We start from the raw sequence: 25,764 nt of genomic DNA, 5'->3' as shown, positions 1-25,764 counted from the left end.
TCCGTAGGAGTTGTTCCACGCGTAGATGTACTTCTGGTGTATCTGTGGAGAGGAAGGTGATCTCCGCGTCTTACTCTTCCGCCATCTTCCCGGAAGTCTCCTGCCTTTGTTCTTAATTCCAGTAGAATATAAGAAAAAAGTATTCTTTACTTTTTCATGGGGAATTCCATGTAAATTCCTAGGATAGGGAAGCTAATGAACAGGTATGAAGGGAAGGACATTGAGCGTGGAGGGCTCAGAAAATTCTTTCACAATAAGATTGGAAATTCCTGGCAGTGCAATGAGGTTAAATAGAGAGAAAGAGGGATGTCACTAAGTGGAAGTTATATGTAAATAGAAGGGAAGCAAGTGAACTAACGGTGTTCCAGCAATAACAGAGAGGATTTTCCTTTTTTTTCCCTACCCCTTTCTTCACCCCATTAAAATGAATTTCAGAAGCACTATTACACCAGAGAGGGAAAGAAAAAAAAATTGTTGAAGACACTGGCTTGAAAATTTTTATGCTATTTAAATGGTTTAAATCTTCTGTGCCCTTTCCACCCAAGGTGTAGGGGGGTGAAGTTATCTTGAAAAGTCACTTTCTTATTACCTGTAAAATAGGATCTTTAAAAAAGAGTGGAGGGAGGGAACCTTGTGAGGGACTTCTTTTCCTTTAAGGAGCTGTGGTTTCCTGATGTAGCCTGGACCTGCTTTCAAAGCATCTTCATCCACATGCAGTTTCACTCAAGGAGAATTAAGCAGGTCAAACCTAAACAAGTTTTTCATTTATACCAAGAAGAAATGATTTTCCCCTGGAAGTGCCTAGAGAAAAAATTCGAAGGAGAGATTTTATCCTAAACCCCAGCACCCTGTGAACCCTGAACCCCAAGGATATTGTTCTTGCTTTGATCACATATGAAAGAAAAGAAGAAATAAAGACCCAGTATGTTCTTAGCTGTGTCTTGTCATTAGATGGGAAAGACCATATTGAGTTCCTCCCGAGAAGTAGGGAGAGATATGCGTCATTGAAAGGTAATTTCTGGAGGGATATCTGGCTTAATACCAACTTTCCCCCAATCCACTAACTTAGTGCCACCCTGCCCCACTTCAGACAGCTTGGTACCACCCTTTCTTAATCATCAAAACTGCTTACCAGCAGTCCGGGAATATCCAGCAGGTATTTATCTAAATTATTATAGGGCAATTGGAATAAACTCAATGCTACAGGAAGTGAGGAATACCTAAAGATGTGGACCCATGTGTCAGGATTTCAAAGCCAGTCTGACCACCAGCATCACGCCATGGTTGTGTGAGGTTTAGAGCAGGTCGATCTATGTGCTCTTTCTCTACAACGTAGCATTTTTATTCGGGAAAATTCAGATAAAAGCCGAAAACGGCCTTAAATGATACAATCATGAGCAAGGGCTGTAAGCAGAAGTGGTTCAGGGCCCATGAAGCCATTTGAGGTAGGAACACCTCCCCCAAACGAGGAACAACCTGAGGATAGGAAGGCCGTTTATACTCAGAAGGTGGGTCACCCCCATCCATACCTTACGAGACAGTATCAGAGGCCTCAGGGGAATGAAGCCATGGCCTGAGCAGATACATGATCATTTGTTCAGACATTTTAATAATAATACCAAATAGTTATTAAGCCCTTGCCTTGCACTGGGCAGTGTGTTAAGAACTTTACCTGGAGTGCGTGGATTTGTTTTCACAACTCAATGGGGTGAACTCTATGGGATTGTTATTAGATCCTTCAATAGAGGAGAACAGTAAGGCTTGGAAAAGTTACGTAACTTGGAAAAGTTATGTGACTTGGCCAAGTCACCATGGTAGTTTAGTGGTTGAACCACGATTCAAATGTGGGCAGCTAGACCCCAGCTGGCTTCATAACGCTCACTAAGAGGCAAACTGTCTACCACACACTAGACAATATCTCGGGCGCTGGGAATACCAACATGATGGAGACATTTCTCCCTGGCTTATCTACTTAAAGATTTATAAAATCTGGTTATTTCCTGAGATCACCCAATACTTAAAGGCTTTCCTTACCTCCAACCCCCAAATTCTGGAGCTGCCTGTGCACTCTCCTTGACAATGACTCTCACATTAGTGGTTCTCAAACTTGACTGCTGGGGACACTCAATAACCATTTCTGAGGGGTGTGGTCGGGCCATGGGTAATTTTTGTAAATTCCCAGGTTATCCAATGCTTAGCCAGAGCTGGGAACCTTTGCAATGGTCCATAGGGCAGCAGACCCAGATGATCCCCCTGTCTGACTGTGCTCTTATGTCTATGCAAGCTTTCTGCCCTTAATCTCATTCTCTGTGGCAGGGGGCCATGTCTGTATGTAGGACGGTTTTCAGCTCTGGGTTGTAAATTGCCTTGCTTTCTGTTTAGTACATGGTATAGCCAGGGTCCTGGCAGCAAGTATAAAGAACCTGAAGTCTGGAAAATTTGGCGAGGCCCAGTTCTCACAGTCTGGTTGCCCACAGTTGGTCTTGGACAAGGGTGGGGGAAAAAGATGTCAGGTTGTTAATAGCAACCCCAGGGCTTTACTTCTATTAAACCCCCTTGGGGGGAACGAAAGAGCCAGTGGAGAAAAGAAGACACTGTTTTAAGAGGGTCATTTACTCCTAATGATGAAGATAAACAGAGTAGGTAATTGTTTCCTGCCTAGAGAAGTGACAGGTCACTTGGGTGACCATGTAAATAGGTCTTATGAATAGGTATTTTTTAACCTCCATTTTGTCTTTCTTATCAATTACCTTTCATTACAAAATTAAAACTTCTATGTGGCACATGATTTTCCTCTTTACAAAAAGATTTCAGTGACCATATTTGGCTAAAAAAAATAAATTCAAAGTGGTGGTGGGGGGAGTATTTTGGTGAAAATTACAAGGCCAGCTGGGATCATGCTGCGGCATAATCTTTGACTTTCTGCAGCTCAATTACTTACTTTTCTTCACTTATCTTTCCCCAAACATAATGCCAATGGTCTTCAGGCTTTCGTTTATTGGCAGGTGCCACCTGGATCCCCAACTATAGCTATTAAGTGGTTGTTAAACAATCACCTAGTTTAAGATCACTAGACCTGCTACCTACCCAGCCAACCCTAGAATGGACAACAGATGTACAGAGCGCTTAGGAACTACCCCTAAAAGGATTTATCCCCATTGCCACATCCTTCCTATGACACTCTGACCTCGTTCAAGGAACACCTGTAGCTATTTCTCAAGGAATTCAGCAAGAACATGAAATGGTCTCAAGTTCAAAGTTATCCCATGGTTTTTATTCTTTTATAGAAAGCTGCTTGACGTCTTGGTCCTATTCACCACGTGCATTTTATAATTACCTGCTAAGTCAATGGCTAAATATAAAATGCAGGAGTAAAATCATGGAGCTATATAAAGCCTGGACCTTAGTGAGTCCATTTTGTATTATAGTAAGGATGTAAAAAATTGTGAAATGTTAAATAAGTAATGGTACTCTGGATCCTTCTACCCCAGAAACATTCTTCAGTGTGTCATTTGCAGACAGCTTTTGAGACAGTTTCAGAGACTTTCTTAGCCCAAAGAAGTGGGAACAAGCAGAGATATTCAAGCTTTTGCCAAATATCCTGTTGTGATTCAGAGGGTATTTTGGCGTTTAATTGACTAATTATCCGTTCAGTTCCTTGAGAATATTGGATTTCTGAGGGCCAGGGCCAGGGACACAATCAGTATTCGTGGTGGTGGAGAATGGGTCTGGCCAGTCCTAACAAGGTTTGGTGGTTTCTTCCCCTCTTCAGAACCTCCACCCCAAGAACAAAGGCTTACCTCTCCCCCAGCTCAAAGTCTCAACAGAAACGTTGTTATATGGGAGAAGGCAGAGAGACAATTAAAGGGCTGGAAAATGAGACCTATGAGAAATAGTGAAAGGAGTAGGGATTATTGAACCTGTGGAAGACAAGGCTGAGGGGGCCTGTAACAGCCTCCTGCTTGTCTCTGGAACAATCTCTCGTGCCGAGGAACACGGCCAGCTGTTCAGCATCTCCACTAAAGATCAACCGAGAGGAAGCGGGTTCAAGCTACAGCATTAGGGATTTAGGACACAAGAAAGAATTTCCTGACTTTGAGAAATGCTGAACATCAGGAAAAATTACCCGCAAGGGTTGAGGAATCTCTTTCTCTTGGGGTATTTTAAAATAGGAGATTTTCTTAGCTGTCTTGAATGATTTAAAGGTCCAGACTAACACTTGGGGGATGGAAGAGATATGACCAAATAATCTCTTTCAGAGGATCTTTTGGTTTGGAAAACTAAGAAGGCATTTTCAGAATTATTTTTTTTAAAACTAAGATACTTAAATAGAGACGTATTCTCTACTGATCCTCGTATGTCAATTTAGTAAAAAATGTATGTTGAAGTAGTATTTAAAAAGGAAGAGGCAAAAAAAAACCTCTCCTCATTTACAGTTTCATCATTTTAAGTTATTTGTGCTTAAGAAGATAGAGTAATTACCTCACTCTGTTCTCACCTGTAAATTGGAGCCCAAAATAACTGCATTGCTTACATCATGAGGTTACTAGGCGTAACAATTAAGAAATAAAAATGCTTTTAACGGTGGAAATAATGTCATACAAGTGCAAAACATCATTATGGAAATGTATTTTTGTCTAAACATCTCTATTTCTCTCTCTCTCTCATTTCTGTAAGAACCGAGTCAAGTCTGACAGAAGAAATTCTAAACGCTCAAGGTACAGCTGGCTGTTCTTGCCGTACCTCTGGCCCACTGTCAAGACGAAAGTTTAGAGAATTTCACTTTGAAGTCTGGCCTTGGAAGATCTCCTGATAGTCTGACAAACACAAGGGTTTCCAACTAGAATTTCAAACCTGGGCAAACATCTAAGCTCCCAATCAACCCCTTGGCTCCGTTGGATCCAGGTGAACGGGGTATCATCCTGTTCCAACCGTTCCCAGGTGATTTTCACGCGGGTTGGGGTGGATCACGTGACCTGAAAGGCAGCGAGGGAAAATTGCCCGAGAGACCCTACTGCATATTCTGGAATATAGCTCACGTTACAACATGCTGGTGTGATTTGCTTGGCTAAGAGGCTGTCAGGAGACTGCAGACAAGCCTTGGAGGCTCAGCCTTCTCTCCTCTTGCAATGTCTCCTTAATTTTGTGAGTGTTGACTAACTGGGGAAGCGTTGATGAAGAAACCACTTCATAGATAAAGAATAAGGTCCTACTGGATAGCACAGGGAACTATATTGAATATCCTGTTTTAAACCATAATGGAAAAGAATAGAAGAAAAGAATGTCTATATTTGTAGAACTGAGTCACTTTGCTGTACAGCAGAGATGGACACAGCATTGGAGATCAACTACATTTCAATAAAAATAATTTTTTAAATAAAATTCAAAAAGAAAAAGAAAAGGAAAGAAAGAAACCACATCACTACTTCAGGACCTCTTCCCAGGGGACCTGGGTTTAACACAGAAGGGCAGCCTCTCTCCCACCCCCGTGGCTGCATGTTCCTGCCACCACCTTCCCTGTCATATTCTTTTTTCAAAACTACCTCACCTGGTGAGACAAGTTCCCGGAGTCCTGGAGCTGGTTGTTTCCAAGGTATCAGTATTGATTTACTAGAAGAACTTCACTGGGATTCTACTCCAGAAAACTCCAGTCTCAGTTCTTTTCAAGCTTTCCCCTTGCTAATAGAAAATTTATTTTCTCCCCAAATTACCAGGCAAAGAAAAGAGGGGGGAAAAGGGTTTGTGATGGAAGGAGTTGGCTAATACCTAGAGAACCATAATGAGAATAGCCATTAAATCTTCAGACTCAGGAAAACTCTGCTCCCTAAAAAAGTGGAATAAAAGATGAAGAGAGGGGCTTCCCTGGTGGCACAGTGGTTGAGGGTCCGCCTGCCAATGCAGGGGACACGGGTTCGTGCCCCGGTCCGGAAAGATCCCACATGCCGCAGAGCGGCTGGGCCCGTGAGCCATGGCCGCTGAGCCTGCGCGTCCAGAGCCTGTGCTCCGCAATGGGAGAGGCCACAGCAGTGAGAGGCCCGCGTACCGCAAAAAAAAAAAAAAAAGATGAAGAGGGCAGCATTTATTTGACAGTAACTGGGCTACATAACCCACTGAATTCAATATGCAAGCAGTCATGGGGAGAGAACATTCATAACCACATCCTGAAAAAGGCAGCAGTGACCCCAGTGTCACCCACCTGTCCCACAGTCAGAACGTGCCTTTGCAGCAAACCACTGAATCTCGAAAGGGAACGCTAGAGTATTTCCATTTTTATCCTTAGATTAGTTCAACTTTTTCTTGGGTCTGACTCTTGAAAAAAACTTTTTTTTTCTCTTTCTGCTGGTCCCTTGGCAATTTCTTAGGTGTGAGAAGGAGAACAAGAGCTAAAACAAATGCTACTTCTGGGGAAAAGCCACATTCCAGATGAATTTCTGTTGTTTAGCTCATTCCCATGTTTTCCCTTCTCCCTGGTGTAGGACCATTTTTTACCCCACCCTACATGCTGTGCAGAGTTATAACTCAACATGGTGAAACTCACACCAAATCAAGTGTGAGGGGCGTGAAACTGATTTCTTGAGTCATGCAGTTTTAACTTTCGATTTAATACTTGCAGGGGAAAATGGGAGGGTCCCCCTCCCCATATAGTTAGCTACCATAGCAGGTTGTTGGAAGGAAATTACATTGATGAAACGCTTAGACAGTGATTAATATGCACCATAACTCATTGCGAGATCCCTGTTTCAGCATTCTCCTCGTCACAGAGGGATGTCCAATTACTCACTATATTGATCAGCGACCGTATTGCATGGAATAGAGTGGCAGCCTCAGTTCATTTCATTCTATTGAGCGTTGGCCAGTAACAATTGCTATTTCGCACACCATTCCCAGAGACATTTGTCTGTCATCAGGGAGTTGATTAACAGGTTGGCAGTTTGGATGTTTGTGAAAAAGGGAGGAAAAGTGTAAATTCTGCTTATGAACTTTTTCTCATATCTGATGTGAAGGAAAAGGCAGTGTTCTCCCCCACTCCTCCAAATTTAGTCTCTATAATCAGCTGTTTGCCCCTGTCAACCTGTTCACATTCAACACTGTTCTGCTCTTATTTTTTATTGATAGTCATGTGAATAATTAAAGTCCAAGTACATGAAACCCACATAAATCATCTTCAGTGGGCATGTAATGAACCTGGGCACAGCCCTTGCTCACAGCATAAAGTAAGGCCAAACTAATCACTATGTAAACTAGGCATGTCGTTGCCTGCAGCAGAATTCATAGTAACCTGCTTGTCACTCAAAACCTACCACCTTCAAGGGAGTCAGCTAGCAAAGGACCCTTCTCTCCCCAGCCGTCAAGGCGACCACTAACTCTCTTGCCTTCCACTTGCCTCAACCATTGATATTACGTAAGCAGGTAACATGCTATTTGTTTTGAAAGTCCCACCTGCTTCACTTGGCCATTCCTGCTGCGGCCTTAACATTTGCTCTGTGCTTACTTTTTTAAAGCCCAAGCAGCGCCTTCCAGGGCTATTAACCTCTCTCGCTAATGTCATCAATCATGAGCTTGGCACCTGGGCTTTGCTAGACAAATCTAACAACATCTGCCACGCATTCTGCAACTTCCTTTGGATTCCTCACACTTTATTTTCACTTTCGTCTCCTCTTGCTGGTGAGATTTATGTCTGATCCCATTCAGATGCCAGGGAGCTGGTAACGTGCCATTCCTCCACAGGGCAGTGTGCCTTGCGAGAAATTAGGGCAGCCACTAACTCGGGGCTGGAAGGTGTTCCTGGTGCCAACATCCAATGACACCTGAAGCCTTTTACGGGAGAACCTCCTTGATTCAGAGGACACTGCAGCCTGGGAAACCGCTCATCAGTACCCACAGGAACAGCTGGTACATTAAAAGCGTCTTTGGGAAAAAATCATTTAATTCAGACAATAGGTTACATATTTCCTACCCAGACCTAGCATCCAAGAGCACCATGTTGGCCGAAGCCCTGCTCTTTGCTCATCTGAACCCCCTCCTTCATAGGCAAGTCCCATTTTCTTTTTATGTCATGGTAATTCTTTAGACCAGCCATTGCCTGGTATCACAGGGTCCTACCTGCCATCACGATTGTAGCTTTCACACACCCGAGATGACACCTAGATGTTTACTCTGATGGAAATGTTTAGGAGCCCATAGCTCTTCTTGGAGGTGTTAATGACTCCCCATCCGTTTCCTTATGGCAGACATGTCCTCTGGCCAATGTTCTTAGGACTTCCGGATTGACAATCTTAAAGGAAAAATCCAAGGTCCTGAAATATCCATCTGGCCTATTATTTTATTAGTCAACTTGTGAAAACTTAAACTTGTCCTCAGCTTCTTGGGATGGAAGATGAAGAATGTGCCCAAGAGAGAGACAGACTGTTAAATAAAAAATATCTACTTTCATGAAACTGTCACTAGTAATGAAGAATGCATTTCAACGTTCTCTACAAGGCATCCAGGACTATTTAAATGATCAAGGGAAATGAGCACTCATACCTCAAAGATCTTTTTTTTTTTTAATATTCAGTAACTTCACTCGGCTTACCAAGCCTAAGATTTATCTTTTTCAATGAGCATCATAAAGTGTGAATTTTTTTTAAGAAAAATGCATGTTTAGTTTACAAGCCCATATATCTTCACTGCATAAAACTTATTTTTATGATAAGGCCATAAAGTAAGGGATAATATTTTAAGGTCCTCCTCGTCTTAAAGAATTCTTAAATTGCTAGTGTTTGGGTGAGAGAAGAATGAGAGAGCTCATTCAGTCAATGCTGATGTGAGTTTTATCTTAATTCTAAAGAACTCTCAAATATTTAATTTAAAAACATGCGTAATAGGCTTAAATGAAGTAGGCAGCAAGATACATATCTAATGGTGCTTGTGATAAAGAGACTCATAATTGAGGTGGTGTGAAAGAGCGGGCGCTGCCCCCAGATACATTGATATTACGTGTTTTTCCGCTTGGATGCCCCCCTCCCCGTGCACACTAATCCATGGGTCTGAGGGGGAAAAACCCACTGCCATCCAATTTTCTGGGAGAATTTTTTTTCCTTTCTGAACGAGGCAATTTGTTCGTAAAGGAGCGCACACATTAATTCTTTCTCAACTAAATGGTCCTCACAAAAGAAAGATTGATTCTGGCATTGGAGATTAAGGTCACCAAATCAAAAAACCTAGTCAGATGCCCTCAATTTCTAGCCATATCCCCTCTTGTCTAGAAAAATAAGAAGGGAAACAGTGATTTTTTTCCATGAAAGCAGAAACAAGAAAAGTTCAATATTGAATGCACAAAAATCTTACAAATGAAATGGGGTAGCAGCTCAACCAGACTCTGGTTCTAAATATTTTCTACCTCTGAGGCTGAGCTTGAGAAATACACACAAACACACACACAGAGATGGTAATTTGACAAACGTTTATACAATGTTCAGCTCAAGGAAGATAAAATATGAGCCCAGGTTGTTCAGACTGTAGTCAGGGAGACACATGTTAGCAAATTACAGAAAGCATGGAAATCATTAGAAACAGGAGTATAGACGGCAAGCTTGACTTTGCTTAGTAGACATCAGGGGAGACTCTCTTACAGGGAGGGTAGGCTTTTAGAAGGAGAGGTGGTTAGGGAAGGCAAGCCAAGGGCAAAACAGGCATGGTGCCACCAGCAGCCTATGAGAGCAAAATCACAATGAGGTTTGACCTTCTATTACAGGTCATTCATGAGCAGTAACTTATTTTGCAAGAGCTTGTTCCCATCTACCAACTAAGGACTTCAGGTCCCCCCACATTCCCTACCTCACCCCCATCTCAAGTTTTTCCTGGAGTCTCCAGGAGGTATCTCACATGTGCTCACCTGAGACGTCCAGTCAGTTATCACCCGGCATCCACTGCCTTTTCCTCCTCTCCACTCTGGACCCCCAGGGCTGGGCAGCCTTGGGTCTGCTGGCAGCACTGACAGTTCTGCTGAGTTCTGCTGCCCCAGCCAGGCCGACCCTATCAATGGAACACCTCCTGATTCCCACAAGACAGTGTTGTTCCCATGAGATCCCGTCTCAACTTCTGTGACTTCCCCTTCCCCCTTCAACTACTCTAGTGTTCTCAAACCTTGGAAGTGTCAGGTCAAAGGCTACGGAGGGACCAAACATACCATGGAGTCTTACAGAAGTTGCAATGAGGAATTCTTTCCACTTTCACACATGGTTCCCACTCTCTGAAGACTCCAACATGGGGAACTAGGGACAACCCCATTGTAGTCCCAGAATCACCCCCTATCCCCACCCAGGCCAAGCTCGTATGCCTGGCTTCCTCAACCCTCAGGTGGATTTCTCTCCCAAGATGTGATTTGGCCCTTGCGCAAACACACGTATAGCAGTTTACTATGCGCCTGGATCCTCTCAGTCCTTGTGATGGATGTGGCTTATGTTCAAGCTGAGACCCTCCCCCATGCATGATAATTGGCAACATGATACGGAGAATTCCTTAAGAAGCCCCCTTTAAGTCACTACAACTGAGAAGAAAAGTCTTAGGCATTAAAACTCTCAGTTATGAGAAGTGGGAAAACTGATCTAAAATAGCTTTTTTAAAACACAGGACATTTGCTAGTTCATGCAGTTGAACAGTCAGATGGATCCACGTATACACAGCTTGATTCCCCCCTCAGACAATGTGATCAGGACTCGGTTTTTCACCTTTCATTTCTTGGTTCCACTTCCTTGGCTCTTCCATCAGGCTTGTTGGTGCCAGGGTAGCCGCCAGCATATCCCAGGACCATATCATCTCTGTGTATTACAAGCAGGAAGAAGAGAAGGGAAAACTTCTCTTTCCCAGAAGCCCTGGCAAAGTATCCTCTTGTATCTCATTGGCTTGAGCCATCTTGATGGCCAGGGTAACACAATGTACTGAATGGCTTAGGAATGTGCCCCTTGTTCCAGCCCTGGATCTGGTGATAGAGTCCTCTCTGCATGACTGAATGTGGGTAAAGGAGCAATCTCCCAGAGGAAAAATCAGAATACTGTTTTTTTTTTTTTTTTAAAGGGCAGGAGGATAGAAGTTAAGTGACCAAAATTTAAAAATCAATATTATACCACAGTTTGTGTTCCTAAACTATCGTGGTTGTATTGGCACAAAGGTGATTTAACAACCTGGAGTAGAGTTATCTGCACTGCTGAGAGAGCCTGATGGATGTTAGTGTTTGCAGTGAAAGGTGTATGGGAATGGGCAAGAGGAGGGAGGTGGGTTGGGCAGAGAAACTCACCTGGGGCTCTGGATAGCTGGGAATGGGGAAGGTCTAACACTACTTGGATCAATCAGATCAGAGCCCAGAGAAGAATCAGCCATGGATCAGTTAAAATATATAAGATAAAAATAGTAGACTTTAGTGTAAAAGATAAGCCAAAAAATATTTCAAGAAAATGTAGGAGACTATATAATCTATGGGTTGAGGAGAACTTCCTAACCAAGATTAGGAATTCAGAAGCTAGATAAGAAAGGATAGGCATATTTAAATATATATAAATCAAGAGTATTTGTATGGCAAAAGATTCAATAAATAAAATCACAAGCAGATATCAGAATGTAAAAAATGTTTGTACCAGACTTAAAAGAGGTGGTATCTGTAACATACAAAATCTTAACACTGTCAAGAATAAGTCAAACAATGCAATAGAAAAGTCGGTAAAAGATACAAATAGACAAATCACTGAAGAGCACATCTAAATGGCCAAAGAAAAATTTTTTAATGCTCAAATTCACTAGAAGCCATGGAAATGCAAATTGAAATAACAATGATATGCCATTTTATAACCATCAGATGGACTAATTAGTAAGAATCATCACACCAAATGACGTGGGCTGGTAGGATGTAATGGAAAGACTATTTGTACATACGATGGCAGAAATGTGATGTGTTATAGCTGTTTAGGAAAGCAATTTAGCAGTAATTATAAAAACTGGAATTACGTTTACTATTCAACTCAGCAATTCTGCTCTTGAAAATTTATTTCATAGAAATAAAAGCACCAATACGTGAAGATATTCGTGTGAGTGTGTGTGTGTGTGTGTGTGTGTGTGCGTGCGCGTGCACCCTTGCGTGTGTGTCATCATTGTTCAAAGGGACCAAAAAATCCCTCTGGAAACAAAATAAATGTCCATCGAGAGGAAAATAGCCAAAATTTTATAGAGTATTCACAGCACAGAGTATGATAGCTCTGGTTCATTCTCTTTATGGCTGTATACCAGTTGACTTGGTTTACTTCATGGGCAAGTCAGGATGAGGAAGCACTTATATAATAGAATAGAATATAGAATATAACCTCATTTTCTAAAACAACAATGACAATTATAAAACCTATACTATATTAATACAAAGAAAATATGGAAGAGCGTATGTTAGATTTTTTTAATTGAATACTTAGGGAAGAAATATAGTGGTATAGAGAGTGAGGGTAACAAATCATTCTGGTTTTCCTGGGCCTGAAATATTTTCCAGAATGTGGGTCTCTCACTGCTAACATTGGGACAGTCTCAAGTACTCTGGAGTAGCTGGTCATTCTAGAGATGCCAGTGTATAGAGTGGGGAGGGAAAGGCAAGCAAAAAGAGAGGGAAATATGACTAAAATCATGTAATCATACTTATATTCATGTGACGTTATTTATCTGGGTTGATATTTGTAAAAATAAGTTTTAAAAATACTTCTTTTCACAAATTCCTATAAGATTTACGGAAAGATTTAGGTCCTATTCACAGACTCCTTAGATTTAGAGGAAGCTAAAGGTAGCTTAGTTAGGAATGATTCATTCAGTAAATGTTATTAAACATCTATTCTGGGTATTAATTTATCTATTGCAACACAACACATAGAGGCAGTCAATAAATGTGTTGAATGAAAAAACAAATGTCTGATCATAATTATAATACATATAATTACAGTTGATCCTTGTACAACATAGGTTTGAACTGGGCAGGTCCACTTGTACGTGGATTGTTTTCAATAAATACTACAGTATTTCATGATCTGTGGTTGGTTGAACCCACAGATGTGGAACGGCAGGTATGGAGGGCTGACTGTGGACTCAAACACGACTATAGGGCTTTTGGTATATGTAGGGGCTCCTGACCCGGATACCGAGGCATGACTATTATAACCACAGTATATTATAACATATATACAACATATTTTACAATAACAAATGCTCTAATAGAGGTAAAAACAGAAGCCTATGAGAACACAGAAGAGGGAGCACTGACGTTGCACAGTAGAATCATGAAAACATAACAGAGGAGTATTAAGTGTTTGAAGAAACAAGTGAGAGTTTGAAGAATGGAGAAAAGGAAAAGGAAACTCTGGAAAGCGAGAGCACCCTGTGGAAGGACAAGAATCCTGCAAAAGCAGGGTGTATTTGGGAAAGAGTAAAAAGATCCTGGGGCCTGTGTATAGGGGCGGGGGGAGGTGGTAGAGGGAAGGCGAGAAGATGAGGCTACACAATTAGGGAGAAGTGAGATGTGAAAGGCCCACGTACCCTACCAAGGAGTTTGAATTCATTTTGAAGACACTAGGGAGATAGAAGAAGCGTCACACCAGGGAAGAGACACAATTGGATTTCATCTTTAGGAAGATAACATGAACACCAAGATGGCAAATTGACTTTATGTCAAATGCCAGTTCCAATTGATTGGTCATGAGGGCGGGAAGGACAGTGCTCAAGAAAGGCTGTGTGGCCACCCACGTCTGGGCTTAGCACTTAAAGTGCCTGGACCGATTAGCACTATCTACTAGGGACGAGGGTGTGTTTCCTAACGCTGCACCTACAGGCACCGTAGAGGAGGAAACTCGTGGAAGAGGTCATGGTCAGGGAGAGCAGAGATTTTACTCATCTACGCAAGAGATGATGGATGTCAGTGACATCCCAGAGGTAGAGTGGAGCAACCAGAATCAGAAGAGATTTCGGAGGTGAAATCACTAGGACCTGCCGAAGGAAATTAGGAATGGATGAGATCCAGGCACTAAGGGCAACTCTGGCTAACAAGCAAGTTTCAGAGGAGGATTGCTTTATGATATTGGAAGCAAACCCACTTGGCTTCCATAGACACCTCGAAGGAGAGCGTGATGACTCAGCAGTTCCGGGAGCTGCCGGGGCGCGTCCAATAATTCTTGCCACCAAAACACTCTCCGGGTGTCTGTGCCCTGGCTGCTTACTCCAGCAGTCCTTGTGATTTATTCTCCAGGCAGCTCTTGGAAGTGGAAAGTTCATCTTAGAGCAAAAAACAGGAAGCATCCCCCCACTCACCTGGCTGAGGGGCCAGGAAGGGATATGTGTACTCTGACACACCAGCAGTGTAAGCTCCCATTATGTCAGCATGTTTACCATCACCAGGCACTTCCTGTGACATAGGAACACAGCTAAATGTCTTCACCAGCAAACAGGAAATGACTAACTTCAGGAAATCATCCCTTCTCCCTCCAACCTACCCTCCCAAATGGAGATGCTGTTGAACTTTCACTAAAAATATCAGTACCATCTAAAAATAAAGTTCCTCAACTCTGCCCTTGCCCCAGGAAATCCTGACCAAAGCTTGTTTTACATCACCACCAGCCGTTGTCAAGTAGCCTCTCACAAGCACACCCGACCTGTCCTCTCCGCTTCAAGTTCGTTTGGAAATCAATCCCACCTGCCTCCCTCACCAAACAGAGGGTGAAGCATGGCTGGCCACAGTTGTATCAAACAAGCGTCTTCCCAAGGGACAAATGGTCTTCCAAAATTCTTCCACCAGCACACACACCCAAGTGGGTTTGTTTCCTGTCTGGTCGACTTCCTCCAGGCTCATTATGGTTTCAGTGTCATTTCCCAGAGCAGGAAAGTGTGCAGGAGTGGGGACTTTAGCAGCCTGGAGTGGATGTGCAGTGGCCGACCTGGAAGAGAAAGGGTCTCTCTGAAGCCATTTGTTAGGAAACCATTGACAGACATATAAGTATTTGGCAGTGGCCCTATTCCTGAAGCTGGTTCCTGGGGCGCCTAGTTTGCTGCAGAGTTTATATTCTGTCTTGTGCAAAGAAGCCACAGCTGAAAGTTGGTATTTGCCTTTGGGGAGGAGAGAGTAGGTTCCTGATAGGCTGGATTGATCTAGAGATGTAGAGTTGGGAAGAAATGCTTGAACCCCAGTCCAAGAAGGAAGGATGGAAGAAATGAGAAATAATTCTTGATTCAGCCCTTAACTCCTACACTCCTGGAAGTTTCCCTAATAACTGAATTGAGTTATTAGTTTTACTTCCCAAACAAGAAGGCAGGAAAATCTCAAACAGGGACCCTGACTCCAAGGAAAGTACCACAGCATAGTGGATAAAGGCTTTCAAGTTAGACTCCTGGGTTTCAATTCTGTCGTCAGCAATGTACAGCTGTGTGATATTGAGCTAGTTACTTAGGCTCTGTAAGACTCCTGTTTCTCAGCTATAAAAAATGAGAGTTTTACTAGGCATATACCCTGAGAAAACCATAATTCAAAAAGAGTCATGTACCACAGTGTTCATTGCAGCTCTATTTACAATAGCCAGGACATGGAAGCAACCTAAGTGTCCATTGACAGATGAATGGATAAAGAAGATGTGGTACATATATACAATGGAATATTACTCAGCCATAAAAAGAAATGAAATTGAGTTATTTGTAGTGAAGTGGATGGACCTAGAGTCTGTCACACAGAGTGAAGTAAGTCAGAAAGAGAAAAACAAATACCGTATGCTAACACATATATATGGAATCTAAAAACAAAAATGGTTCTCAAGAACAAAGGGGCAGGACAGGAATAAAGACGCAGATGTAGAGAATGGACTTGAGGACATGGAGAGGGGGAAGGGTAAGCTGGGACAAAGTGAAAGAGTGGCATGGACTTATATATGCTACCAAATGTAAAATAGATAGCTAGTGGGAAGCAGCCGCAGAGCACAGGGAGATCAGCTCGGTCCTTTGGGACCACCTAGAGGCATGGGATAGGGAGGGTGGGAGGGAGACGCAAGAGGGAGGAGATATGGGGATCTATGTGTACGTATAGCTGATTCACTTTGTTATACAGCAGAAACTAACACGTCATTGTAAAGCAATTATACTCCAATAAAGATGTTAAAAATAAATTAATTAATTAATTTTTTAAAAAATTTAAAAAAATGAGAGTTGGCATGAAGATGAATTAAAATGCATAGCCAGTGCTCCCTGGATGTCCCTATCCGTTTTCCTTACTGAGCGCCTTACCACATGGTGGGCACACTTCTCATGCTGGAGAGACTTTGCAGAGAACAGGACAGGCAAGATGCCACAGAGCAGGACACACAGTGTGCAATTAATCCGGAGTGGTCGGTTGATGGGAAGGGCATGTGAGCTCACTAATGAATCCAAACTGAGAACAGTTCCTAGGAAGACACTGTTTCATTGAGATTTCTCAGTCCCGGCGCCAGAGAGCCCTGGAAGAAGGAGAAGGAAACTGTGATGCACAAGAGCTTCCGGGGGGTGGGTGCGCACACATGAGGCCACGCTGGGCTGGATGATGTCCCCTCAGACCTCCCTGTCTGCTGGAGCACTGTCTCCGGAAGGGCCTCAGGGAAGGACTCAGTGGTCACTGCAAGCCTGGCCCCCGGCAACTTGGCAGGCAAAGAGACTCCAGTCCCCTCCCCGGCACAGCAGCAGAAGGGGGCGTTGCCAACGTGTCTGCAAAGTGGTGATGGGGAGGGAATCATGGACTGTCAGAAGGCAGTTTAGAAGACTAGGAGGTGGGCACAGAATGAGGACAGTGACGGCAGTTTAACAAGAAAAAACACACTAAGTTTGTGGGTTCAAATGGAGCCTTTGCACTGAAGTTGTTGGTGACTCTGGGGGGCCTCATGTAAGCAGAAGCCAATTTCATCCTCTTGACTGCCTAATGGTGCTCCTTGCTCTGAGGCTCCTAAAGGTTCTTCTCTGTCCCCCCCACTCCAGGTCTAAGACAAGGATCAGATTCCAGGATGTGCTGTAGCACCTTCCCCCAAAAGATATCTACCTAAATGTCTATCATCTATCATCTGTCTATCGACGGATCCATCAATTCATCGATCCATTGATATGGATTTATATACAGTTGATCTTTGAACAATGTGGATTAGTGGCACCCACGGTCCATGCACTCGAAAATCTGCATGTAGTGTATAGTCACCCCCTCCCTATATGCTGTTCCTCCCTATCTGTGGTTCTGTGTCCGTGGATTGAACCAACTGCCCATAGTGTAGTACCATAGTATTTACTATTGAAAAAAATCCACATCTAACCAGCGTTGTTCAAGGGTCACCTGTGTATGATATATATACTCTATCAAAACAAACAACAACGAAAACCGGCAATGAACAAGAAGAAAACAAATAGGAAAAAAAAGAGAAAGGAAAAAACCCCATTAGGTCACAAGAAAGAGACAGGGTTGCCTGTGAGCCTCCTCTGGAGTACCCAGAGCACACTGACTGCCCTTGCCCTCCCTTCGGGCAAGTCAGCACCTCCTGGAACCCAGGAGAGCTCACTGAAGTAGGAGACAGCAGGGAGATAAGAGGGATGCTTCCGATATTAATTAGAATCCCAGCTCCCTGAGAGCAGGGGTCTTCGTCTCTGGGTCAGTGAGGACGGCAAGTTCCCACAACACTGCCTGGTACTGGTCGCCTCTCAACGGTTATTTGGTGAATGCATTTCATCACTTGCTAACTCTACCCCATTGTTCTCCCAACATCTTGTTCTGAGGACTCTGTGTGCGGTATAAATGCCTCATTTTCATATCAGTAAATACTGTGTAGTTAAGTTTTCATTTCAAATGTTGGTTGTCATTCAAGATGCTCGTAGCCAATGCCCTTATTCCTAACAGTTGAGGGAATCAAACCCAGGTCGTATATATCAAATTCTGTTTCACAAATTCTAGTGAGGCCCCAAACTGGTGTTAGGTTATTCCTTAACATTCATGCTGGCCCAGTAGTAATTTCAAAGCTCTAGAGACTGTCACAGTCAGGGATTCAGCCCTTTCCCTCTGAGCCAACTGCACTCACTGCCTCGGAGATTTGGGGGTTTTTTTGGTTTTGAGGGTCATGACAGAGTAGATCCCCTAGGGGGCAGTGTGTGCACACGTTTCAGCCAAGCGAGGAGTGCATTTTATGGCTGCTGAGGTAATTGCCACAGCAACAGGAGATCTGGGGGTCTGTGAAACAAAATGCACTATACAAAGTTGTTCTTTAGGGAGAGCAGGTAAAGGCGGCCTGAAAGAATTGAGCAGTGGAGGAAAACCCGGTGACACAGCAGAAAATTGGGGGATGGCAGTTTTAAAGGCTCCAGCCACTGAATTGCTTAAGGTTCAACACAGGAAGATTTGACATGCTCCTTCTCATTTGCTAAAGGGTTTTTAATAATTTTATTTATTACCTTTTACATTTCACGTTTCTGAAATCCATGCAGAATTGTGTTTCATTTTCTTATCTATTCTGGGTGGCAGTTCAAATTCAATTAAAGTTAACCAGTTTTAATTAAGTAATAATAGTCCACACTGTGTTATTGAGGGCTTACAATGTTCTGAGTGTTATACTGAAATGACAGGATTTAATTATTTACATTACCTTGTATAAAGCTCCCATTGCTTCCAGATGAAGTCTCTTCTCATTTTGTAGAGGGGCAGACTGGTATAATTTACATGTCACTCAAGATCCCAAGCTTAAAAGTTGCATTCAGACCTATGCTCTGAATTATTTTACTATTTTGCCTTCTAAAGCAGTGCCTCTCAAACTTTAATGTGTACACGTATTACCTGAGGATCTTGTTAAAATGCAGATTCGAACTCAGTAGGTCTGGGTGGGGCCTGAGAGCCTGCATTTTAAGGAGGAGCAGGTGATGCTAACGCTGCTGTCCGTGGACCACATTTTGAGTAGCAAGAACCTAACTAGAGGAGTGTGGGGAGAGAGAGGCAGATATAAAGATGTGCATGGTACAGCCCCTGCTCTCAAGAAGGTTATACTAGTAGGAAAGGTTAAGACAAGTACACAAGTAACAATATTGTGAGAGAACACGTATGTCAAGGGCCACAGCGGTACAAAAGCAGAATAACTTAATAGATACTAAATGAGGGACTCCTAGGGCAGGACAGTACACCCCAAATCTTCGGAAGGGACGGGCAGGATGAAGAAGACACAGCACCTACCTGCAAGGCGCTGGCAAGCTGGTGGGGCAAGGCCGATGGATACACAGAAAACCCTAGCGCTGGCATAAATTTATGAAAGAGACTCCCAGGAGGGCTGTGGGAACAGAAAGGAGGGACGAGGTGACGTCAGCCAGAATCTCCAACGTGATTGGAATTAGAAAGCAATGTATTTAAGAAGCTCAAGTACTAATGGCTCTCAGCTGGCCCTTGATCTAGAGGAAGGCTTCATGAAAGAGATGGTGTTGGTGGTAAACCACGCAAGAGAGATGGAGTTTTGACAGTGGATAGAGAAGGTCACTTCAGAGAGAAAAAACAATTTAAGCCAAAGTTCTGAAAGGTAAGAGCACCAAAAGCTAAGTTGGGAATGAGCACAGCATCCTATTTTCCTGTCGGGACACTGTATGGAAAGCCATGTTTTAGAGCAGGGGCTCTCCATTCATATTAAAAATCACTTTAAAGAGTTGAAAAAGATTTTGATGCTGGGGGTCCATTCCCAGAGATTCTGATTTCGTTTGACTGGTAGTAGAGCTGGGACTCGGTATGTCTTTGAATCTTCCTGTTTTTAACTACCTGATACATATGTGCAGTCAGGTTTGAGAAGCATTACCCTACAGAAGTGGTTCTCAAAGTGTGAGCCCTGTACCAGCAGCATCAACATCACCTGAAAACTCATGAGAAATGCAAATTCTCAGGCCCCACCCCAGACCCACTAAATCAGAAACTCTGTGGGTCGGGTTCAGGATCTCACTTTTAACAACCCCTCTGGTAATTCTAATGCAAGTCAAAGTTGGAGAACCAATGTTCTAGAGCCTTGCTCCTCCAAGTGTGGTCCACAGTCTTTGTTCACTACACTAGCATCACCTGGGTGCTTATTACAGATGCTGAGTCTCAGGCCTCACGCCGTGGCTAATGAATGAATCAGAACCACAGTTTAACGAGATCCACAGGTGATGGGTACGTAAAGTTTGGGAAGCACTTTGAATTTCTGAGAAGTCCAAACTTTTTAAGACAGTACTGGGAAGCAGCTGAAGGTTATAGAGCGGTGACATAATCCATTAGGGTTCTAGAAAGAACAATTTGATAATTGTGTGTAAGATGGATTGAATATAACAGATCCTGCACAATACATCTTATCTGATCCTGCAAGATAATCATAGAAAATTTGCTTGCCACTTATAACTCCCCAAGACTTTCTTCTCCCTGTTCATTCCTTCTTCTTCTTCTAGGCTCCAGCAGAGAACACTGCACTGGGGCCTTGGGTAGGAGCCTGCCTCACCGCTCAGAGCGCCTTTAATGGTGGACTCCTGCCAGCCATTGATCCAACAGTGGGAGTTATCTCAGCAGTGCAACTGCACTCAGGCCCCAGTTCCAACTTGTATAATATTTCTGATAATAAGAGAGCCCAAATGAAGTATCCTTTAAAAGGCCTTCACTGTTAATTTGGCACAGGGAAAAAAGCCAGCATATTATACGAGGTTTTCTAGTCATCCTGCTTGTGCTATATAGACTCTTTGAATAGATGTCCATAATGAGATTACTCAAAATAGAATTCATTACCTGACTTAAGATTTATTGCTTTTTAACTAGAAATACAGGGCTGTACACATTCTGCTCCCAGAGTTGGCTGTGTGACGGCTCTGCTTCTCCATTCCAGCATGGGGACGGGAAGGAAACACTAAAGAGAGCAGGGTCACAGACCACAAGAATGGAGAAAACAGTGCGGCTTCATTAGGACAGGAGCATGGGAGCCCAGGCCTCTGCTGCTAAGTTCCGCTTCCACAGTCTCACCATGGGGACCGTGGATGGGCCAGTCACCTCCCCACTAGCGTAATTGGAAAGACTCTAAGGGGCCCTGAAATGCTGAAGTGCTGTAAATTAGCAGTGTTCAGTTCTGATGAACATTAAAGGGAGTGTGTAGTTAATTCCTCCACACATGCTGATCACAGAATCTTCCCACTGGGGGCTTTTCGCTCGGAGCGTTGCAGGTCCATTTGTTCTGCCTGGCTTCTCCACCAGGGCAAGGGCCTCAAGGTGAGTTAATAGGCTTGGCTTCCCAGTACTTTATTGTAATCTATATTTACCATCATCATATATATTTTAACAAATCGCGGGTGCATGGCACGCCATTGAACGCTGCACAGAATAGGTAAGAGTGGCAGGGCCCTGGTCTCACTGGCAGGGGGAGGCAACTGCATCCAAGGGGGCACTGAGGGTGTCCTATCTCGCCCACTAGCTTATGATGCTGCTTTGTCCCCACATGCTTTACCGTCTGTCACGTGTCTTCCTAGGCCTTTGCTTCTTTACACTGTCCTGGGCCACCTCCCCTGGACTCGCATGATCAAAGGGAGGTCACGTCAATGCAGTCGCCTCTTACAAACCCTGTAAGCACTGCCCATTCGACGGCCTCGCCTCTTACAAACCCTGTAAGCACTGCCCATCCGACGGCCTCGCCTCTTACAAACCCTGTAAGCACTGCCCATTCGACGGCCTCGCCTCTTACAAACCCTGTAAGCACTGCCCATTCGACGGCCTCGCCTCTTACAAACCCTGTAAGCACTGCCCATCCGACGGCCTCGCCTCTTACAAACCCTGTAAGCACTGCCCATCCGACGGCCTCGCCTCTTACAAACCCTGTAAGCACTGCCCATCCGACGGCCTCGCCTCTTACAAACCCTGTAAGCACTGCCCATTCGACGGCCTCGCCTCTTACAAACCCTGTAAGCACTGCCCATTCGACGGCCTCGCCTCTTACAAACCCTGTAAGCACTGCCCATTCGACGGCCTCGCCTCTTACAAACCCTGTAAGCACTGCCCATTCGACGGCCTCGGCCTCTGTCCTTGCCCCCTTTCTTCCTCAAGCACTTTCCCCCTGGTCTGCAATGCAAAACTACTGCTGCTGGTGGCTCTGCATGAGATAATAATCTTAAATACACGATATTTGCATGGATAATAGGATAAAGTAAAACAGGATGGGCAAGTTGATAATTGCAGATTAGGAGGAAATATAATTAGCAACCCAACAAAAGCCAAATTTAGGGGGTAATAAGCATGATGTGTTAGAATTGTTACGAATGAGATATTTTCATATGTTCTCTATCCCTGAGGTTAAAAACCTGAGCAGCCTCATTGTGTGTTGTGGAAGTGTATCTGAAATGACGTGTTCTATTTGTTTGTTTCAAGATTTCACATTTTAAAAGCAGAAGAAGCTATTATTACAGAGATTTTTTTTTTTTTCCATCGCTTTAGGAACTAACAGGGGGGAAAATGCCATCAGAGGTTATAATATCGCCCTGGACAATTGCAGGACGAGCCACCGGCCTGAATTCTTGTTATTATTTTAATTTGTATATGGACCTTGTCAGATAGCCAGGCAGTTTTTAAAATGCAAACTAAGAGCCATCATCATCTGATGTTCCTGAGACAACTATGACAATGACAAGGTGCTGTTAAAGGCCATGTTTGCACTATCAAGATAATGAGACAGTGGCCCCCGCCGCCTGATCATTTCAGCTATCTTTTAGTCAATTTGGATTGTCACTCGGGCAACACGCTAGACAGATCTGGAATTAGTCGTTTATAAAGCTAGAAAATGTCACATTTTTCTCTCTTCGGTGAATGCAAAATGGTACAAGCTTCTTCGTGTCCCACGACCTTCCAATCTAATAGAGAGAATACGTCTACCACCAGACCCTCAGCGCTGACTGGGGTGCTGGGACTCGCCCACGTGGCCTTTGCCCCGGCTTGATGGTAAAATCGTCAGGTCAATCTTTTGCAACGTGCTAGAGGCATGGGCCTCTAGACATATGAATTTTGTGACTGTCCAGGGTGTTGAATTCTAGGCCGTGGCATTCCTTCTGGGAAAGCTGTCCTCTCTTCTACCTCCTCTGCCAGTTTGAGGCTCTTCCGAGAAGATCACATGATGCTCTCAGGGCCTCAAGCGAATTTCCAATATTCTCACGCTAAAGTCCCGAAACATCCGTCAGTGAGTCCGCGTGTGCTCTTGCCTGGGCCGGGGGCTGCTAGAGTCATCAATAGGATGTGCCCAAATGGTACATTTAGTTTGTGGAATTATTGAACAAGGGTCCTAAACTTATTGATTTTTGTTATTGTTTGTTGGTGTTATTCCTGTAATATGTCATAGAACAAAGCTAAGACTCTTATCTGAAATACTTATTAATCATCCATTGTTAGAATATGCTTGAATTGCAGAAATTGACTAAAGGTTGGGAAGGGGGTTGAGGTTAAAAGGATTTAACAAAATCCTAAAAGAGAAAATATCTTGTACACTAACATATCTTAAAAGCTTACGGAAACACTTTTGCCAGATGACTGTACTTGTCAAAATGTCCACTCCTTTTCTGTCTTAATTCTGCATGGAAATGAGTCCTTTCTAACTATAAAATATTGAAACACTTACATAAGTTTATAGAGTGAAATTTGAAAGTTGCCCTTCATTCCTCCCTCCATTCTTTCTAAACTCACATCCTTTCCAGGAAAGCAGATGCTTCCTTCCAGTTCTTTTCCTATGATTTTATAATATATATGTACATGCGCATATATCTTTAAAAAAAATGGGATCATACCATACATACTGTTCTGCCACTTGATTGACCATTAAATACGATTTGAAGATTTTTTCTATATCAGTACATATAGCACTACCTCATTCTCTTTAACAGCCACCTAATGTTCCATATTAAGGATGAATCATAGTATATTTACATATTCTATTAAATATTATTTATGATTTTATTTTATTTTTCCAGTTTCAAACCCTGAACATTCTGGAGCCCGTGTACAAGTATACCTTTAGGTTGTGTTTCTGGAGTAGAATTGCTTTTGTAACTTCAATAACTACAGCTACTTCCCTTCCAAAAGGGCTCCTCAACTACAGTGAGAGTTTTGCAGGTTCATAATCAGAGTACTCTCCAAATATATTCTCTTAGAGACAATAGGCTCAGTACATTGGAAATAAACAGACCTGAGTCTACATCTCTGTCAGTTCCGACGCTTCGCTCCCCAGGCAAGCTCACTAGGCTTCAGTTTCCTTGCCCATAAAATGAGGATACAATTACTGATCCTGGAGGGCTGTTGGGAGGATAAAGGTGATAACATCTCAAAATACTTGGCACTTGGTAGGTGCCTGATAAGCCATGTTTATTATTAATGAGTCCATGACCTGAATTCCACAACTTGAGAGAAGTACAGTAACCAGCAGTTTCCAGAAACAGAAGTGACATCCTAAGAATTAAAAAAATCAGATGAATATATACATAGAAGCCACATTTTGCTGGTTTTTGATTTCATCAGTGTTTCTATCTCCTTCTTATTGAAACCATGAGAAGCCACTAATTGTACGCTTCCTCAACCTTTGATCTACACCTGCAATTCAGTCTCCGGAAGTAAACTCAGCACAGACAGCATTGCTAGTTTACTTCTGTATATTTTATATGACATGGAGGTTTATGCAAGGAGTTATGCTATGTTAATTTTAGGTTCCCAGGTTAATATTAAGATTAACTGGCATTCCCTGAGCACACACTGATGTAGATGTCCAACCTAATTTATCACTCTGGCTTAATGAAGAGAGTTGTCTTTCCCTGTCCCACCTCCCACTGCCTTTGCGGCCAAGGTTATCTGTATAGCTGTCTCTACCTCAGCTTCCCGGCTTTATATTATGGTGTGATTGTTGGCACTAGCTGCCCTTCATATTGTGGGCGGGGGCCTCTAAGAGAACACTTATTTTTAAATTAATTTACCTCATTTGAATCCTAGCTTTCAACTGTTGTAGCAAACCTGTCATGCACCTGATCTCTCACACTTAGATCGAAATATCTGCCAGGCCACTCATTTATTGCCAAGAAATCATTCAGGGCTCATAAATGAGGAATGGTTTCCAAATCTCCATGTCCAGTAATATCCGCATTGCCCTAAGCTCTATCTCACCTAGTTAATTCTTTCTCTTAGCTGCCAGCTGCCATCCACAAAAGAAAAGCAGAGGCAAATATAAAGGGATAATTATGGGAAGACTTTTTATTTTTAAAATGGCTTTTCGTGGTTTTAAAAAGAAAGATGTAAATCAAAAGCAACAAAACGCAGCTCCAGCAGACCTTTGGCAGAGGTGTGTTTTGAAGCCTTGCTTGTTCTTGGAATGGCATGGTGGAGAGAAGAGCGCTTCACCGTTGCAACAGTCTCTGGTCTCACTCTACCATGCCATTTACCGATTGGGTGACCTGGGGTGTGTTACATGGCCCCCGTGTAGTTCCTTCATCTCACCAATAAAATGAGGTTAATTTCAACACCTACCTCATAAAGTCAATGTGAAGATTAAATGAGACAAAAATGTAAAGCACTTAGTGCCCCGCGAAAGTTATATACATGTTGGTTTTGGTATTTGTGTTTAAGAGCCCAGGGTCTGGGATAGGCTGCCTGAATTCAAATTCTGCCACTTCTTACCTGGGTGACCCGGAGCAGGTAGCTTACTCTTTTGAATGTGCTTCTTCATTTGTTAAGTGGGAATGATAATGGTATGTCATCGGGATTCTTTTGAGAAGCAA

Source organism: Lagenorhynchus albirostris, chromosome 6, assembly GCF_949774975.1.
Source record: "Lagenorhynchus albirostris chromosome 6, mLagAlb1.1, whole genome shotgun sequence".
Taxonomy (NCBI): domain Eukaryota; kingdom Metazoa; phylum Chordata; class Mammalia; order Artiodactyla; family Delphinidae; genus Lagenorhynchus; species Lagenorhynchus albirostris.
The sequence above is the reverse complement of the archived record's forward strand: the minus strand, read 5'-3'. Positions refer to the sequence as shown.